Source organism: Puma concolor, chromosome C1, assembly GCF_028749965.1.
Source record: "Puma concolor isolate L17-30 chromosome C1, mPumCon1.1.hap2, whole genome shotgun sequence".
NCBI lineage: Eukaryota > Metazoa > Chordata > Mammalia > Carnivora > Felidae > Puma > Puma concolor.
This window is the reverse complement of record NC_141674.1, coordinates 104,268,367-104,280,619: the sequence shown is the minus strand read 5'-3', so window position 1 is coordinate 104,280,619 and position 12,253 is coordinate 104,268,367.

Here is a 12,253-nt window from a genome sequence, read left to right as displayed (position 1 = left end):
GACATAAAACTGGGAGGAATAGCTTATTGAATGACTGAATGACTGGATAAATGATAGGTGTATTAGATATGTCCATGCCAATATCGTTTGTTTGTTTGTTTGTTTGTTTGTTTGTTTGTTTGTTTTGATGCTGGGCCGAATATTATGAGATGGAACTTACTGGGAATGAATACAAAGTTCTTGATCTCAAAATCAATTGCCCACAACGGGATAAGGGTGGTTGTGAGCAATGTGTTCCGTGTGAATCAAGAGTATGATGTGTTCCTCAAAGTTCTAAATGTGCTGTGGCTGTGCCGGTGCCTGGAATGAGGGCCGTGGTGCTGTCCCTCTGCAGAACCCAGAGACCTGTGCTTGGATCTGGCAGCCACACTTGCTAGCAGAAACAGACAAACACGCCAACTGGAGAAGGACCAAGGGGGAGGGATCAAAGGGGCTGAGGACATATTTGATACAGTATTTACATGGGCCCTGAGGACCGCACTCAGACCAGTATATAGGCTACAGGGCCATGGAGACCTGAGGTCAATGTAAGGAAAACCTTTGAGATACTCTGAGCTGGCCGTGGGTGAATCGGGCTATCTCAGAGGGTTCCCGTCACGGAAGGATTTTGAGTTTACACTGGCATTTAGCCAGACTATTGTAAAGGCTCATACACCATCCAAGGGGTTGGAATAAATGGTTTTAAAGTCTCTACCCACCCTGAGAATCCATGGCTCTGTGATTCCACAGCATCTTTCATTCCCTGTAAACAGTCTGAGTCAGAGGCAGGCCTCATTTTTCTTTTCATGTGGTCAGGGATGGGGTTTGGTCCTCTAATTTGATGATTCTGAACCTTAAAGAATCCCTTGAAGAGTCCACCATGTTGGGCCCAGTTGGTCTTGGAGGCGCCAGGGAATAGTAGCCCTTGCAGACACCTTCTTGTGGCTGCTCCCCCCATCCCATCTTACAATGTCCACTGTAGTTGGTGCAGCTTTCTCTAGGGCTTTTCTGCGCTACCTTTCAGGGGAGCAGTGAGAGGACTCCCTGGGTCTCCCTTCTGAAAGAAGAAAGTTTCCAGCTCCAAATAGAACTTTCTTATTGTCCAACCAGCACATGTGTGAAGCTTTTAGAATTTACTCACTAGCAGAGACATTTCAGATGTCTGCATTGTGAGCTCTGGGGTAAATCTCAAAAATGCTCTGATAACTCAGCTGGTAGTAGACCTATGCACATATGTTATCTGAAATCAGTCTCACAAACTCGGTGGCATTGAAATGTGAAGCAGCTGGCTCAGAGAGTTCAAAGTCAATGATCTGGCAAGAGGCAGAGGCAGGATGTAGACCCCCACCTTTGACCTTGGGGTCGGCTTGGTTTTTCTCCCCACATCTGTCCCCTGGGATGTTGCTTTCCCTTTGGCTTTGTCTCCTTCCCCACATGTGGTACCTCCTTCCTTTTGGTGTCTTCCTTTCTCCAAAGCTTACCTCCACGCATGCTCTGGTTCTTCACCTCCTTCTTGAGGTCTTCCTGCCAAGGATGGCGCAAGTTCTCTCGTATCCTCGGTCCCTCCCACTCAATTAATTGCTTCCTTTCTTCCTGACTTAGTAATATTACCATTGTCTCAAACTTTATTTCTGCTTTCCTTCTAGCCAGCATCCTGTTTCTCTTGCCTAGTACTGCCAAACCCACTGAATGTGTACAATTCAGCATCTCCGTCTCTTTCATACCCAAACCCTTTCCCCTGATCCTTACGCTGGCAATCTGGCTTCCGTTTCTTAACCAGAAATGCCCTCTGGGGGACCAGAGCATCAGTCAATCAATTTTGAGAGCCATTCTTAGCGTCCTCACCTTCCTGGATTCCTCAGGAGCATTTGGCCCTGTGGACCACCTCCTGGATCTTGCAAGCCACTTTCCCACCCCCTCAGGATTTATGCAACTCTATACTTTTGTAGCTACCCCAGTGACCGGATTGATTCTTTTTTATCTGGACCACGATTTCTTCATCAGTTACATGAGAGAGGTGGGCTAGGATCATTTCTAAGGTTTCTTCCTATGTTACGAATTTCAGCTTCTTTCTCTGGAATTTCTTCCCCTGCTTCCAACGGTGCCAATCCTTCATGACTTAGTTCCTGGCCCTCCACTTGGTTCTCTCTTCTCTTACTTCCACGGAGAGATAACCCATACTCAGCTCCCAGTGGAGGAATTCACATTTCCATGGCTAATCCAAACCTGTCATCCCCCTGCTCTTATTTCCAACTGTCTGCACATAGTTGCTAAACCATCCCTTCATACTGAGCACTTCCTCAACCCCAACAAGCACTGGCTTCCCAGCTTCCTCAGTTTTTACCCATGATACCAGAGGCTTGTGTGAGGCGGGGCAGGGAGGGGAAGCTAACGGCCTCTAGGCTACAGTCTGAGAAAATAATGAAGAAGTAAAAAATGGGCTGCTATCTGGGTAAAGGGATTTAGTAGAGGAAAGACAAAATGAAACCACTTAACTCCAGATCCTTCTCTCTTCCCTAATCAGGATTTTCTAAGAAGGGAAGCCATCTTCAAGCCAAAAAAGGCCAAGCATTGTTGGGATGGATGAAAAACTTAGACAGATGAGCATATAGCACCTGGTTGCTTCTAATGAGTTCAGATCTTCGTGTGCAGACGCATAATGCCCTGAGATAGAGGAAGAAGTTCTAGATGTTACTTCAGAGAGTAGCCTAGGACAAGTTATAATTATCTCAGAGAACCAAAATATAAAGGCAAATGTGGTCCTAGTTTTTCAAAACCCATAAAATGAGAGACTGTAGAATCTGAAGACCAAGAGCTTCTTTGTCCCCAGTAGGTCTAGAGTTGGTTCTTTTTTTTTTTTTTTAGGGGAGTTTTTTATTCTGTACAACTTTTTAAAAATGTTTATTTATTTATTTTTGAGAGAGAGAGAGAGAGAGAGCACAAGAGCAAGGGAGGGGCAGAGAGAGAGGGAGACAGAATCCCAAACAGGCTCCGTACTGTCAGCACAGAGCCTGATGCAGGGCTTGAACCCACGAACCGTGGGATCATGACCTGAGCTGAAATCAAGAGTTGGACACTTAACCAACTGAGCAACCCAAGCCCTAGAGTGGATTCTTTAACAAGTAAAAGTCTGTGAGCAAACTCTCTTTTCTGTTTGGGTTAATAGACCAATAAATCAAATATTCCCAAGAAATTCGATGAAAATCTTTCCAGTCAGTGTATGTTTCGCAGTCTTAACATGTTGGCAACTTCCTTTTCTTCTGTTGTGTCATACGTGTGTTTGTGATCACTTGTTTCGTGTCTGACTTCTTTAGTAGACTATGAGCTTGGTGAGGACCAGATGTGACCATCCCTGACCAGTTTGCTGCCGTATCCATCATTCCTAGCTTTGTACGTTCTGACTAAAAAAACAAATAAAAGAATCACTGAATAGGTAGATGGGAAATGTGAGCTGGATGATAATGGACTTATAAGTGATTGTAAAAGTACATTTAAAAATTAACAAACTACTGAACTGATGTCAATCTGAAGATTAGTTCCAACTATAAAACTCTTAGAAGAAAACATAGAGGAAAAGCTTTATGACCTTGAATTCGGCAGTCATCTCTTGGATATGACGCCAAAAAGCACAGGCAAGAGAAGAAAAACTAGACAAGTTAAACTTCATCAAAATTTTAAAACGTCTGTGTATCAAAGGACACTGTCAACAGAGTAAAAAGGCAGCCCATAGAATGGAAGAATATGTTTACAAATCCTATATCTGATAAAGGATTGCTATCCAGAATATATAAAGAGCTCCTACAGCTCAATGCGCGCGCGCGCGCACACACACACACACACACACACACACACACACACACACACACATATGCACACATACTGGTTCAAAATGGGCAAAGGACTTGAATAGACATTTCTCTAAAGAAGACATACAAATGGCCCATAAGCACATGAGAAGACGCTCATCATCAGGGAAATGCAAATCAAAAGCACAATGAGATACCACTTCACACCATAAGCCATCAGATAGCTATGATTTTAAAAACCCAGAAAATAACGAGTATTGATAAGGATGTAGAAAACGTAGAACCCTTGTACACTCCTGGTGGGAATGTAAAATGATATAGCCATTGTGGGAAACTGTGTTGGTAGTTCCTCAAAAATTTAAGCTTAGAATTGCCATAGGATTCAGCACTTCCACCTCTGTAATGAAGTCAAAAGAGAGGGGCACCCTGGGTGGTTCAGGTGGTTAAGCATCACTTTGGCTCAGGTCACGATCTCACGATTTGTGGGCTCAAGCCCCCTGTCGGGCTCTGTGCTGACAGCTAGAAGCCTGGATCCCACTTCAAATTTTGTGTCTCCCTCTCTCTGCCCCTCTTCTGCTTGTGCTCTCTCTCTCTCAAAAATAAATAAACATTTTTTTTAAAAGGAAAGTCAAAAGAGAAAAGAAGTTAAACTAAAAGAAGTTTAAGCAAAAAAAAAAAAAAAGTTAAAACAGGGACTCAAACAGATATTTGTACACCCATGTTTATAGCACATGATTCACCATAGCAAAAAGGCAGAAGTAAACTGAGTGTCCATAGATAGAGGAATGGGATGAACAAAATGTGGCAGATACATGCAGTGGAGTATTACACAGGCTGGAAAAGGAAGGAAACCCTGCCACATTGTTACCACATGGATGAACCTTGAGGACATTACACTAAGGGAAATAAGCCAGTCATAAAAGGACAAAGACCGTATGTTCCCACCTATATGAGGTACTGAGAGTGGTCAAATTCATAGACACAGAGAGTAGAATGGTGGTTGCTAGGGCTACATGAAGGGCAAAATGGGGACTTACTGTTTACGGGGGACAGGGTTTCAGTTTTGCCAGATGAAAGGCGTCCTAGAGATGGATGGTGGTGACAGTTGCATGGCAATGATGCCCTTACCGCTGCACAACTATGCACTTTAAATTGTTACAATGGTAAACTTTGTTTTTGTTTTTGTTTTTTTTACCACAATAAAAACAGACGGGTTTTAAAAAAATGTAGCTTTGGGGCGCCTGGGTGGCGCAGTCGGTTAAGCGTCCGACTTCAGCCAGGTCACGATCTCGTGGTCCATGGGTTCGAGCCCCGCGTCGGGCTCTGGGCTGATGGCTCGGAGTCTGGAGCCTGTTTCCGATTCTGTGTCTCCCTCTCTCTCTGCCCCTCCCCCGTTCATGCTCTGTCTCTCTCTGTCCCACAAATAAATAAACAATGAAAAAAAAATTTAAAAAAAAATGTAGCTTTAATGGTGAGCTTCAGGACTTTATTCTGGACCCTTTCATCACTTGGATGAAAATCTTAACATCTTTGCTTTTGATATGAAAATCAGAGAGAACCAATGCCAAAGATTTTAGGACAGGTTTTTAAGGACTTGAAGATTCTAGGATAATAGATCAGAATTGGACTTGAAATTAAAGAGGAATAACTGTAACATCCTGAGTTCAGGGTAAAAAAATAAGCAAAAAATATACGGAATTAGGGGCAAGGGTTAATTTTACATGAAAAGGATCTTGGGGTTTTCATTTCCTAAAATTCCCCCCACAGAAAGGGGGGGGAAGGTGAACTTTCACCAAGAAGAGGAACTTTGTTTAGATAAAAGGGGGCAACAGTCTCACTGGGCTCTGTGTTGACCAGACATTACTAGGGCACCAAATACTACTGTCTTAAGTTCTTAGTGGCATACTTTTTTTTTTTTTTTTTTTTTTTAATTTTTTTTTTTCAACGTTTATTTATTTTTGGGACAGAGAGAGACAGAGCATGAACGGGGGAGGGGCAGAGAGAGAGGGAGACACAGAATCGGAAAGAGGCTCCAGGCTCTGAGCCATCAGCCCAGAGCCCGACGCGGGGCTCGAACTCACGGACCATGAGATCGTGACCTGGCTGAAGTCGGACGCTTAACCGACTGCGCCACCCAGGCGCCCCTTAAGAGGTTTATAAACTGTAATGAAACAGAATAAAACTATGGGGGCTATTAGGGAACCCAAAACCAGACCTCATTGGTCGTGATTGATGGACCAGGGAATTTAGCCTGGCAAGAAGAAAATTAGGAGGGACCTGATAACTGTTTTCGAACATCTGGAAGGCTAACCTGTGAAGTAAGGACTGTCCTTATTCTATATTCCTAAGGGCAAAATTGGGATGGCCAAAGAGCTAACGGAAACCTGACTCACTGTGTCCAGAATTTTTTTTTTAATGTTTATTTATATTTTTGAGAGAGACAGAAAGAGAGGGAGAGAATGAGCAGGGGAGGGGCAGAGAGAGAATTGGACAGAGGATCTGAAGCGGGCTCTGCACTGCCAGCACAGAGCCTGACGCGGGGCTCGAATTCACAAACCGTGTGATCATGACCTGAGCTGAAGTCGGATGCTTAACTGACTGAGCCACCCAGGCGCCCCCGTGTTCAGAATTTTCTAAATATTAGAACTGATGTTATTCAACAGCATGACCTCCTGTTACAGGACGGCCACCTGCTAGGGATACTGCAGAGCGGGAGGTAGGTCCTTTCCAACGCCATAATTCCTTCTTTCAGTTCCTTGGTCTCGAAACCTTGGTGTCTTATTTGAGTCCTCCCTCCTCCTCCCCACCCCCCCCCCCCACCCCGTGTCTGATGAAATCTCGGGGCTTCTTCCCTCACAGCTCTCTTGGCTCCACTCTTCACTCTCCATTGCCAGCAGCCTCTCGTCCTCCACCCTGGAGGACTTGTACATGCCGCCAGTCAGCTCTCCCAGCTTTGGGGCTGCCCCTTGCTTCAGTCCCTTCTGAGTCCCCCCGCCAGACCCGATCCATTTTATACACTGATTATCTTATCGTGTAGTTCCCCTGATCTAGACCAAAGAGTGGCTTCTGCTGCTTCCCATATCAAGATGAGATTACTTTTCTTGGCTTTTGGAGCCATTCTTCTTTCCCTCTCTTTTCAGTTTCATTCTGTTACCCAAATGACTATTTTGCTGAAGCTGTTCCCTTCGATGTCAAGTGGTCTGATTGTCTCCCCCTGTTCATTCCCTCTTCCATTCCCTCACGTGTGTTGTCCCCACCCCCAGCTTTATTATACAGACCACTTCATGTACCATAACCACCATGATGTCTTTCCTTGGCCACCCAAACTCACACGGACCCTTCGTTTCTCTCATTGGCAGATATTTACTGATCCCTCTTAGAAGGTGGGCACTATGCTAGATGCTGGTGAATAAGTGATAAGCCAGAAAAATTCAGTTTTTTACTTCATGGAGTGGGTGAAATAGAATGAACCCTTGCTATAAGGGACACAAATGGGATGTTGTGATGCAAAATGGTGTGTGTGTGTGTGTGTGTGTGTGTGTGTGTGTGTGTGTGGTAGGGACGGGCAGGTATTTAGATGGGTGATCAGAAAAGGCCTGAGGAGGTGACAATCTGGGACGTAAGGAGGTGAAGGCATCGGTCACTGGGAGTGGCTGGAGTTAAGATCATGTAGTCCAAGGAACCAGTGTATGTGAGTCCTGGCACACTGGAGATACTGGACTTAGAGTGGTTTGGCTGGAGCACAGTGAGTAAGGATAGAAGGGCATGAAGTGAAACTGGAGAGGTACCTGGGTCACGTGAAAGATCTTCGATTTTATACAAATTGCACTGGGAAGCCATTACAGATTTTTAAGGAAGGAATTGATGTATCTGGGCTATACTTTTTAAGATCGCTCTGCTATCATGTGGAGAGTAGACTGGAGAAGAGCAAGACTGGAAGCAGAAGTTAAGAAATGAATGTAGGTTGAGACACCACCTCACGCCGGTCAGAGTGGCTAAAATGAACAACTCAGGAAACAACAGATGCTGGTGAGGATGTGGAGAAATGGGAACCCTCTTACACTGTTGGTGGGAATGCAAACCGGTGCAGCCGCTCTGGAATCAGTGTGGAGGTTCCTCAAAACATTAAAAATAGAAATAGGGGCATTTGTACCCCAATGTTTATAGCAGCACTTTGAACAATAGCCAAATTCTGTCCATCAGCTGACGAATGGATAAAGAAGATGTGGTTTATATATACAATGGAATACTACTTGGCAATGAGAAAGAATGAAATTCTGCCATTTGCAGCAACGTGGATGGAACTGGAGAGTATTATGCTGACTGAAGTAAGCCAGTCAGAGAAGGACAGATATCATATGTTTTCACTCATATGTGGAACTTGAGAAACTGAACAGAAGACCATGGGGGACGGGAAGGGGAAACAATAGTTACAAACAGAGAGGGAGGGAGACAAACCACAAGAAACTATTAAATACAGAGAACAAACTAAGGGCGGATGGGGACTGGAGGAGAGGGGAAAGTGGGTGATGGGCATTGAGGAGGGCACTTGTTGGGATGAGCACTGGGTGTTGTATGTAAGTGATGAATCATGGGAATCCACTCCCAAAACCAAGAGCACACTGTATACACTGTATGTTAGCTAACTTGATAATGAATTATATTTAGAAAATAAAATAAAATAAAATAAAATAAAATAAAAATTTTAAAAAAGGAAAAAGAAATGAATGTAGGGCACCTGGCTGGCTCAGTTGGAAGAGCAGGCAGCTCTTGATCTCAGGGTTGTGAGTTTGAGTCCCACGTTGGGTGTAGAGATTACTTAAATCAATAAACAAATAAGAGCTTAAGGAAAAGAAATGAATGTAACAGAGGAGATGAAAGATGGTAACTTGAACTGGAATGGAGAGAAGAATGGAAAATAGACATAAAAGGGTTTGCTGCTGGCTTCATGTGAGAAGTAAAGAATTAAGAATGACTCCCTGTGTCTGAGCTGAGAACTAAGTGGATGGACCTATATCACTTATGAAGATTAGATGTGGGGGAAATTCAGAAATCAAGTGTGGGACTTGTTAAGTTTGAAGTGCCTGCAAGACACCCACAAGGCAGTGTCCAGGCACCAGTTGACTCTGCAAGTCTAGAACTCCTGTGAATAGGCAGAGAGGGAGATAGAAGTTCTAGAGTTAGCGTACAGACGGTGACTAGATGAATTAGAAGACTAAGCAGAAAGCCTAGGACCAAATGTAGGGCCTGTTTGTATGCTGATGGGAATGATGGAAAGCCAGGGGAGAGATTAATAATGCAGGAAGGGGGTCACAAGTAGTCACAAGATCACTAACTTCATTCTGTATAGCCCCAGTCATCTTTATTGGTGAATTCAGTAATTATTTCGGGGTGTGATATCAACACCCCGATGTGATGCAGAGAATAGAATATGGTCATACTCTATAGTCATTGCTAGCATGTATCTTCTCAATGAGACATATGCACGTTCCTCGTAGGCAACTTGTATACCTTCATATTCCACTGGTGGTAAGACCTTCTTATAACAGTCCTTGCTGAAACCTTGGACTCTGTTACACAGATGCCAAAGATCCTTTCTTTCCTGGGCCAAGTGATGCCTGGTACTTTGTATGGATCTGTTCCTTGTATTTCCTTACTGGTATCATTACTTTTAAAGGCCTTGCAGGAATGAAGAGAATTCTAGGGATTCTCCAGCCTCATTGACAAGGAAAAAACAAACTAATCTTCACGGCAGCGTGTTGACATTTCAAAACTGGCATTTAATTATTTACATACCTTAGTATATTAAAGGTGCATATACACTTGAATAAATAAATCCGTGTGTGCAAAAAATTTTAATAGCACAACTACTGACAGCTAGAATAAAGAACTTCACCAAAGCCTGGGAGACCTTTTGCATTTGGGGAAAGAAATAAATCACAGTTGTCCATGGATTCCCTGTAACCAAATATATTTGGTTTGAATGCAGTGGGGATGACTCAGTCTCTAGCCAGGTGCTGGGCCCGGCTTGGCTGCATTTGATGCTGAGAACCTAGCAACCGGAGGCCAGTACTCCTGAGCTCTTATAGCACCACTGAGAACTGAACATGCGCGCTTAGATCAGATTGATGTGTGGGGATGGGCAGGAGTCTCCAGGCAAAGAAGCTCACGGAGGGTTTCTGTGTGGGAAGCTGGGAAAATGAAAGCTCCTGGAGGCTTGGTAAAGATGAGTAAGAAAAAAAAAACAAAAAACCCACAGGCTCCAAGGAGCCTTTAACAGAAAGAACTTGGGCTGCGGCAAAAAAAAAACCAAAAACCCAAAACCCAAAAACCAAAAAACTTTAAAATTTCAATCCATCTTGAACACTAACTAATTAGACACTGAATACCATGAAGATTTGTAAGTTCTTTCTGCCCTCAACTCTAGCTCCAGACGCTGCTGGAGAAAGGAAGAGGGTGGTTAGCACCGAGCACCTTGTCTTTATCTACCGTGTCTGTGATCATATACTCACCTTCTTTCTCTAGCAGTATTGGTTGCCAAACACAACTAAGCACTGAACCAGAAAGTTAACAGTTGAAGTGTGGTCACCTACAGGCAGAAAACAGATGGAGTCTATTACAGTAACCCAGATAAAGAGCCACGTTAAAGAGCAAGACCATTTTTATTCCTACAGTCCCCATAGCATACCTTCTTTTTAACCTCGTTTACTATTTAACTCCCTCCAGTATAAAATATACCAGTTGGCCACAAACTGGTCTTTCTGCTTTGCAAACTGTTTGCTTTAGATGTATCGTTCGAATTTTACCACCGAACTGAGATGCCATGACTGTTCTTAGAGACAAGGGTTTGTGGCTCTGAAAAACAATGACTGGTCTAGGTGAGAGAAAAGAAAGCAGCAGTAAGGCTTAAGTTCTTTAAACAAGCACCGAAGATACAGTTCAATCTAATGTTTTTTAAAGCAAAAGAGATGAGTCTGTGCACTTACGGATTTTGCAGAATAAGCAAGTCTTTGTAAGTGACCTTCCTGTGTTCTCCCACCCCACCCCACCCCCAGCCTGACTCCCACACCACAGCACACTCCTGAAGGGCCAAGCTGATCACCTGCGTCCCTTGCTCAAACGTTGAAGTTTGGGCCCCTCGATGGGCCCCACCCGGCTCTCTGTGACCTCTCTCCCTCTGCTCATTTCTTACCTCCACCTCCTCTGTAGCGCCCATCCAATTTCAACAGGCAGGCCTGTTGAAAGGTCCACCACCACCTTCCACCAGGAAAAATCCCCTTCCCCTCTGGCCTGTTGCACCCTGTACCTTCACCACGGTATTGACCGTATGTACTGTAATGATCAATTTCTGCACCTGTTCCCTCGTCCCAGCCTCAGCACGGTTCTGGACACACCATAGGTGCTCTCTAGATGGTGGTTGCTAAGGCAATGAGTCCTTGTGTTAAATACAGCTTCCCCATCCTCGCAGCACTTTGAAAGTACTCAGAAAAGGAAATGACTAAAGTGTAGACTGTTCAAACGGAACACCACCACCACCCTGCCTGGGGTACCCGTGCCACTGGGGAGGAGGAAGGACTGAGGCCAAGAGCCCAGCGCCGCTATGGAGCTGCTGTGATTGTCCAGTTTACAACAGTCAGGACTGGCTACACCATCTGTGGGGCCCAGTGCAGAATGGCACTGTGGGGTCCCCTATCCAACGATTATTGAGAATTTCAAAAGGTGACAGCAGACCAAGCCCCAGCCCTGGGCAGCTGCACAGGTTGCCCACCCATGAAAGCTGGCCCTGGTGACAGCAGGGGAGTAGGGAGTCTGGGAGAAATTTTGGATGAATTTTTTTAAAAAGTAGCTTTGGGGCGCCTGGGTGGCGCAGTCGGTTGAGCGTCCGACTTCAGCCAGGTCACGATCTCGCGGTCCGTGAGTTCGAGCCCCGCGTCGGGCTCTGGGCTGATGGCTCAGAGCCTGGAGCCTGTTTCCGATTCTGTGTCTCCCTCTCTCTCTGCCCCTCCCCCGTTCATGCTCTGTCTCTCTCTGTCCCAAAAATAAATAAACGTTGAAAAAAAAAATTAAAAAAAAAAAGTAGCTTTAAAATCTGCAAATTTGTTTTAAAATTTCTATTTTCTCATGCCTCGCCCTTCACAAGACCCCCACAGTGGTTTATTTTCATTTATAAGTGCAGATCCTTTTAAAAAGCTTATTTTATTTCACATTGTTTTAGGGAAAAAAACACCACACTCTGTTAGTCCTTAATAAACAATGCTATGATCCACACCCCACCACTTACCCCCTGAAATGAAGTAACCCATCATTATTGCACTTCCTCCATTTAGTCCTGAAATTGCGGGGAGACGGGCTGGGCTTTCACAGGATTATGTTAACATGAAATAACTTTATCAACCTTTTGCTAATTTTTAAAAATTAGTTCTCTGTGCAACAGCATCCAGTCCCTCAAATGTGATTTTATTTCACAG